Source organism: Corapipo altera, unplaced genomic scaffold, assembly GCF_003945725.1.
Source record: "Corapipo altera isolate COAL_440 unplaced genomic scaffold, ASM394572v1 44, whole genome shotgun sequence".
Lineage (NCBI taxonomy): Eukaryota > Metazoa > Chordata > Aves > Passeriformes > Pipridae > Corapipo > Corapipo altera.
Window position 1 is genome coordinate 4071394 of NW_020884880.1, and position 8536 is coordinate 4079929.

The following is an 8536-nucleotide window of genomic DNA, read 5'->3' on the forward strand; positions in this document are numbered from 1 at the left end:
CATACACAGCTGCCCCTTGGCAGCTTCTTCTAGAAGCAGAGCTGTAGCTTCTAGTCACCCAGATCCTCTTCACTACTCTTGATTTTCTTTAGTGATATATCAATGTTAAAATATTTGAGGTGTAATCTACATCTATTGAAGTCAAAGGAAAGACTGATTTTGACGATTTTTGTTCAAGTTCAATTCTTTATTCACCTGCCAAATCAGTTGTTACATTTTTATAGGATGCTTTTTGCTTACTGACATTAAAATATTTCTGAAAGATTCATAAACTCATTCTGGCAATGATGTTGCCTTCATAATGTATCAATATGACAGTGTGAGAACAGGGGAACATTTACTTTCATGGTGATTGACTTCCTACTTTATACAAATCCAGTGCATGAAGTTCTACTTGTTTTATGCATAAACAAGCAAATAATTTAAAAATTATTAAGGGAATTTTGTTCTATTTATTCAACACCATTCAGAGCTGCCTTATATGTCTTTTCAGATCCAAATTTAAATGTGAATTGTGTTACTTAAAATACTAATCTGGTCTACAATTATGAACAGGATAAATAGTTTTTGCTATATTAGATCTGAAGTACTGAGCACCTCTTCTAGCATGCTGGGGACAAGCAGTTTCACTGGCATGCACAGAAGTTTTATGGGAACAGAAGTGTTCTTGTCTGACATTGAGTATCCAGACATCTACAGTTCAGTACTACAGCAGAAATTAAAAACAGGACATCACTTCGAAGTCCTTCAACAACTTACATCACTGTCTTGGCACACAGGCTGTCCTAGCCTGATGTAAGCAAAGAGTAGACTGTATTCTCACTCCATGGCTAGGACTTCTGGAAAAACTTTTGCTCTTTGCCTGGAGCTCAACTGAGCTGCTCTATCATTCCTTCAAAGATGCATGGCTCTCCACCCTGGGAAGGCTGCACAATGAGGGATGCTGCTGGAATATTATCACTGGCTGAAAGGTTTATCTTGTATCCTCCTGGCGGTAAGGGAGCTGTCAGCCTCCGGCATATTCAGCCACACTTGAGTGATAGAACAAGTGGAAAAGTCCCATTAAATGTGAGTCATGAACTGAATCTGAAGTTAGTAAGGACATCATAAGCACTGAGGAGATGCCAAAATTCATGTTGCACTGATAGTAGGCTGTCACCTCATCACAGGGGATGTCAGGGGAATGACATATAAACTATCATGCTGGTGGATGAACAAAAGGCCCATTGTTAAAGGGAAATACATCATCACATCCACCTGTATGCAAAATGGTGGTGCTGGCTGAAAACATTCCATGCTTAAGGCTTTACACAACTCTTCCATGGCAGAGGGAGAAATCCCTGGAAAAGAGAGGTGGTTAGCTGAGGTGGTTAGCTAAGATGGTTAAAGATTTAACTGCAACTACTAATGACATAACTGACTTTCTCACTGAAGTAATTACACAAACCAGGTCATAAACTGTGGAAGATGCCTCCTTAGATGCTGAGTCAAAGACCCAAATCTTCCAATATCTGCGGGCTCAGTAAGAAGCAGAGTCATCACTTCTGTGGCTGACACATTGCTGTAGGGAGAGCTGAGGCCACCATCCCCAGCAAGCAAAGGGGACAGTGCTGGAGGGCTTCTGTCTCCTGACATGTAAGGAGAGCAGACAAAATTCCAGGAGGCTATGGCCAATTTTCCTGCGGTCAGATGGCTACTCTTGTGGTGCAGCTTTGCTGCTGACTCCAAGAGCAGGAGTCCTGCCCCAGAAAGCTCAGCCCGTATGGCAGCAGCTATCTCAAAGAAGAGGATAGTCAATCCTGGGCTACCCTGACACTCTCCACAGACCCTTTAGTGTAGTTACACCCCTTGTTATGTGTTTGCTCAGTGCTAGGTGCTCCCAAGCAACATCTGGGGTTAGAGTTCCATGGATGTTTTGCATCCCACATGTGCCATCAGATACTGTGCTTGCTCAAGGTGTGGGATATCATCCTCTGTCCTTGAAGCAGATACAGCTTCCTGGGCAACGCAGCACCTGGACTAGCAGTTATGTCCTCTTTTCATCAGGAATGTCATAAAAAGTCATAAACCAATAATAAATAAGGAAAGGCTATTTTTGAATCTTAATTCCAGTCCACAACTTCTTGAAGATACTGGGCTGAAGGAACCAGTGCCTCAAGTTTACTAAGTGAAAAACCACTAAGTGTGCCTCAGCTTTTGCCTCTATTTCTCTAACAACCTTAGACACCACTTTGCATCTGAAGTCTGACGACTCCTGGATAGTGTGTTTCTGAGATTACAAAGCCATAGGACTTTCTGAGTAAAACCTCATGCAAATTGCAGCATGATTTTCAGAAAAAAAAAATCTCATGTTGATTAAAGAAATTATGAGTGGATTTCTACTGCTATAGGAGATCACTGCAAAGGTGAGTTACCCTCACTGCTAAAAAAATGCCTTAAGGCTCATTTTTGCTCCTAGCTCTCAGCTTCTACATCTTTGTTAACTGTTTTGAAACACTGAAAAAATGCCTTCCTTAGCTATGTTCCAGAAAGTGTAAATGAGACCACTTTCAGTCTTGTAATTTTTACTGTGTTTTTTCTCTTATTTCTAGCCTGTTTATTAGTATGTTTCTTACACAGGGTATACTGAAGCTACTACAGCCTCAATGCTTATTTTCCACAATCATCTTTGCAGAAGCAGGCATGGACACTGTCATTCTCCCGGGAGATCGTTATCCATTCCTTAACATTTTGATTTATCTTAGAGGATACAGTATTATGCCTTCTTGATTCTGCTTCTTCATTTGAATTTCCTTATACTCAGAAGAGCTATCTCTATATAGAGAATCTTTCCATTTTACTTTCTCATTCTATTACAAATAATATTTGGCATTTACATGAACTGTCTGATCTTTTACTTCATTTTTTTCTTCACAATTTCCTTACAAACACTCTCATTTGAAGAAAAATATTTACTTTGCGCATGTCAGTGTTTGTAACATATCAAATGAAGCGATAATTATCTGGGGCTCCCATGTCCAGGATATAAAAGAACATATAAGGGTGAATTTTCTATTTTTACTGCTAGAAAAACATAATGACTTTTAACTAGTCTTGAGATTTCATTCACAGACTTAGTATTTTTTCCCCCCTGAGATAGAAAACAAAAGTAAATAAAAGCCAAAGCTGTTGAGAAAGCTTGATCACCAAAGAGCCCCATCTTCCCTGCAGAAACTGTGCTCTTCCACCCCCAGCCCAGCAGGTCGCTGAAGGCTGCTCTCGCTTCAGAATCACATTTCATTAGTTCTGCCAGGAGAAAATAACCTGAAATGATAAAAAGAATGGTTCTATGCTGTACTGAAAGAAACGCGGGGAGGGGGGGCGGGGGGGGGGGGGGGAAGGCAGAAGAATTGTGTTAGCAGCATTGCAGAATTTGTACGAAAAAAAGAAAATTAATTCTGATGTACAACTCAAATCGTAACAATTTTTGTTATGAAAAGGTCATGTTAAGAAGTATAAAAAGTATACTAAATTCTAGAAAAATCATATAGCATTAAGTCAGAGAGAGAAATTTAAATTTTATGTGCTATGTAGTACAGTCAGTTGTACCACATGACATTCAGGATCTGTTTCTTAATATTGCTTAATACTCCAACTTCACCTTTATGTATAAACTTCCAGTTTAATTTAAATAAATGTAGACACTGCAGATCAGAGAGCAACACTAGTTAAAAAAAAATTGCATAGGGGAAGTAGGAATGCAGTATGTTTTTTCCTGCGGATTGAGTTTTGATCTATTGCTCTCCCTGACAAGTGTGACTGAGAAAGCTCCCCTGACTGGACATCTCAGGTTGAAAGCTCCTGTCTCACTACCTACCATCTTTCTGCTTGTCCACCACAGTTATGAGGAAAGTTCTTTCTCTGCTCAGCCCAACAGATGAATATGAAAGTTGCAATAGGATTTCGGGGAAATGTTTTAACATTTGACTATTTTTTTCTTATCAATTTCTTCCTTTTTTCTTTGCCTTTATTTCTATGTTCTATAATCATTTCATACTATATCATACAGTTAGAACTTTCTGGGTAATATTAGTGTCTGCTCATAAAATTTTTTTTCAGGTCAAACAGAAATTCCACTTGGTCTATGCTTGCAATTATTACACATTTGATTTACAGTATCGCCTGAGCAGGCCATACTAATCTCTGTGCCTACAGAAATTCCAATATTATCTTAATTATGTGTTACAAATAGATTTTAAAGGGCATATCTAGAAACAAAAAATCAAAATTTGCAGTTTATTATTTGAATAAAACATGTATCTTTCTTCCTTTTTTCCTAATGTCTTATTATAATAAGATTTGACCTGGCAAAGTATTTAATATGTTTTAGAAGGACAGGCTTCACATTTAAAATTCAGGTTATGCTAGATTGCTTTGCTGGACTCTGAATCATATTAAAATAATCCCAAAATATTAATGTAACACTTTATGTATCTTTCCTCTGTGCTTAACATTATTATTATAGGAATATATTTTTCATATGATTCAGGGCCAAAGTTATTTCCTTTGCCTTGTTCATTCCAAGTTTCAACCTGTGGTTCTCACTTTATAATAGAAAAAATCTGATCATACATTTTAGGCAAAAAAAAGCCACACTAGCTGCTTTCTCTTTTTTCAAAATGTATTCTATAAGAGGAAGAAATATTACAGAATATAATCGAGCAAGAGACAGAAGGTTTAGACCTGTAACAGGTTTAGACCAGTAACAGCTGGAGAATAATTTTGTGTATTGGTATCGACTTTTATTCCCATAAGCAACAGTGGTTACAGATATTTCTATTCTTTGTCTGTGAATGATGTTCTAGAACTGTGAGGAAATTGTTCTTTCTTGACAGTTTGTGTGGTTATTTGATTGATTTGCCTCCCTGGAGCACTGGTGCCAGCATGATGCTGCACTGGTGGCCCCCGGCAGGGCTCAGCACAAACTCTGCTCAGCTTGCTTGCCCAGAGCTCACTTCCATTAGGGGACTTCAGTGACTGGGACTCTGTTGGGCACTTTTGATGTTTTCCTGCAGGTCTCTCCATGATGGGAGTTGGGGACAGGTTGATCTGTGAAGAGTGAACTGAATGTGTTTGCTGTGGCCGTGATGCAGTGCCTATGCAGAGCAGACGTATTCAGTACATCAAGATCTCCATTTAATTGGATCTGGTTTTCCAGAACATCAGTTTCTCTATTGATCTCAGTAGTCCTCGTTGTCATAACATTTTAATGTCACCTTCTAAAGCTTATTAGCAATCAAATTTCCTGTACAAATAGTCCTAGCAGAGCCCATTCATTCTGCCACTGCAAGGGAAGACAGCATAGTCCTCCTCTGACTACATTTGCCTGATGGAAATGCAGAGACGTTTGCTTTGAGGAAGATGTGATTTGACTCAGTGTGGGTTTCTGTGGTGGACCTGTACAGGCTATCAGCTGAAGAATGTTGTTACTGGATTTTTTTTTTTAAATAAGACACTAAATCTCGTCAACTTTTTTCTTACAGTCTTTACTAGAAGACAAGGAGTCACTTCAAGCAAATTGAAAAATGGATTTGTTGGTTTGTTTTGAAATCTTTCATGCAAGATATACCTGATTAGCATTGATAGCACCACCTAGCCTTCTGTTCCTTCCAGAAGCTTGATCCTGCATGGGACACAACAGGTGGGAATGACGCAGGCAGGGGAAGAAAGCTCCTTCCACTATACACAGCTGACATCAGTTAGAGCGGACTGTGCTCTGTACCACATCTAATGGGAGAGAAAAAGTTTTTGCAGTGACACTCCCCTTAGTTTCACCCAAACCAGGTGTCCACTTCTAGAGCAAGAACACACTGAAATACATTGTCTTCAGGCATAACCACCAATCATTTGTGGTTATTTCAGAGGGCTCAATACTTCGCAGAATCAAGTCCTAGAGCATTAAGACTTCATAGAAGAAAAAAGTTACAATTCCAGGAACTCATTTTGCATTGCAATATCCTCCAGGCTGAGCCCAGCCAGAGTGTAAAAATGAGATCTTTAGGTATGGTCTCTTGGTTTCATTCTTGTTTCTGTTGCCCAGAATGCCTGCTATCACTATCAAGGAGACAGAAAGAAATTACCCAAATTTCCCTGTAATTCACAAACTTTAAACAATGACAGACATAAAAAACTGACTACTGAGAACTTTGAATTTCTCATTGATGTTAATGAGAGGACTAGCATTGGGAAAATACCACAGATGGGTGTTCAAGTCCATTGTACAATTTAGTATAGAAAATTCCTGCTCCACTTCCAACTTCACATTGTAGTGGCTACCAAAAATCCCACTTTTTTAAACAGGATTTGCTCTAGGGTCATAGAAGAGTGTTGACACAAAAAGTATCCACAATAAGATATCTGAAATAATTTGTCACTTGGGAAAATTCCTAATTAAGAATTTATGCCCTTAAAGAAGGCTATACTTAGAAATCTAAATTAAATGCATATTTTTAAAACATTTTTTTGGTTTGCTTCTTTTGTGTGTGTGTGTGTGTGTGTGAAATCTTTTTGTTTGTGACAGCAAATCTGGGATGATATGTTAGCTATAAGATACCTCACATCAAAGATATCTGATAGTCAATCAGAGAACCATAGCAGTATTAATTTTATAATAAACTCAGTACATTGTACAGCTCACAAATACACAGCAGACCTTTAGGGACACAATAATTGCCGGAATTCTAATTAATTTATTTATATAAAAATGAATAGAAGAATTATTTATGAATACATCTTTTTTCTTCTGTCATGTCCTGTTCTGCCAGTACTTCTCTTCTGCAAAACATATTTGTTTTAGCAGCACCATTAAGCAACATTCTGAAATTAATTCCAGCACTAAAAATAACATACACTTGTCCAAAGGTAGGCTGTAGCCTTCCAGTAGGCTTAATTCATGTTTGATTTCATTAAGAGTAATAGGCACATCAATCAGTTGACATTCTAGATACCTTATGTTCTTTAGATTTTTAATCTCAGAAATATTTGACTGAAACATCTAGTAATTTTGTGTGTCCGCTCGTGCACGTGCTTCAGGAAATACGTAAATCACATGCTTGAAGTCTCTATTTCATAGAATTAAACAGGACTTCTCCCCAGTAACAAGCAATAGGACCAGAGGAAATGACCTCAAGTTGTGTCATCCCTGGTTTAGACTGGATATTAGGAGAAATGTCTTCAGTAAAAGAGTTGTCAAGTCCTGGAACAGGCTGCCCAAGGAAGTGGTTGAGTCCCCATCCTTGGAGGTATTTAAAAGACATGTAGATGTGGCACTCAGAGACATGATTTAGTAGTGGGCTTGGCAGTGCTGGGTTAATGGTTAGATTTGATGATTCTAGAGGTTTTTTCAAATCTAAACTATTCTATGATTCTATGATAAACCTTGCATTAAGAAATGGTGATATACCTTGCTATAGCAGTGCTTGCTCTCTCAAGATGTGTTGGAAAAGGGCAAAAACTACCAGAGAAAAAACAAAAGAATCTGAGCAGAGGATGTTTCAAATCATCCAGATGTGTATGTGATCAGGGCAGCCTCACTGACTTGCACAGGGGGGGCTAGTGATGTGTGCCCAGGTGCTGAGCTGCAGCTCCAGCAGCCTTGCCACCAATGGGACAAACACACAGGAATGGCCCCACCACTGTGAGCTTTTCAGAAGGTGGGTTTTCCCCTCACAATAACTGAATGATCCATGTGGTAGCATTTTGGTGTCTGATGGAGAGACAGATGTTATTAAACATCTCAGAATATAGATGGTGTTATAGATTTTGATGGGGTTCTACACTATTTTTGGTCTGGAGAGACTGTTTTTTCTTCACTTTAAAATGAATGAATGACATCATATTGTTGGATCACTGCAATTTTAAGTTTGATCAAACTTAAGTGCATTCAAGGTGCTTAATGATAAAATTGTAAGTTTAGTAATTTTTTCTTACATGAGAACTACTAATGAATATGTACAGTTCCTTCCTCTCTAAAGAATTAGTGATTTTTATATGTTTTTAGCTCTGCATTTTAGAACTGTTGATGTAATAATTTCTAAGGTGTAGCTTAATTTGTTCAGCTGCAGCAAGTCGGATATATCTTTCAGAAGAAATCAATGGACCTGATTCACAGCCTGCTGAGAAATGTACTGGGCAGGAGATCCACAGACCCTGTGCAGAGCCAGGAATGGTGCAGAAATGTAAAACTCATCTTTTATATTCTGCCTCAGCCTCAAAATCCACCTTTTCACCTTCCCATGCCCTGCAGCAATTGTTTCCACACCAACTTTAGAAGAAACAGCTTAAATGGGAAAGTGGATGCTGGGTGAGGCCTTTGGGAAATCTGACCTTAGAGAGATCTGACCTTAGAGCTGTCATGGTTACAGAGGAAGAAAAGTGAAACAGTTATTCCAGCCAATAAATAGAATTAGACAGAGGAAAACATGTTGTAGGTACACGTTGGCTCTGGAGATAGGTTTCTGTGTACAATGTCAAAACTCTCAATTTTTGGAGGAAGGGA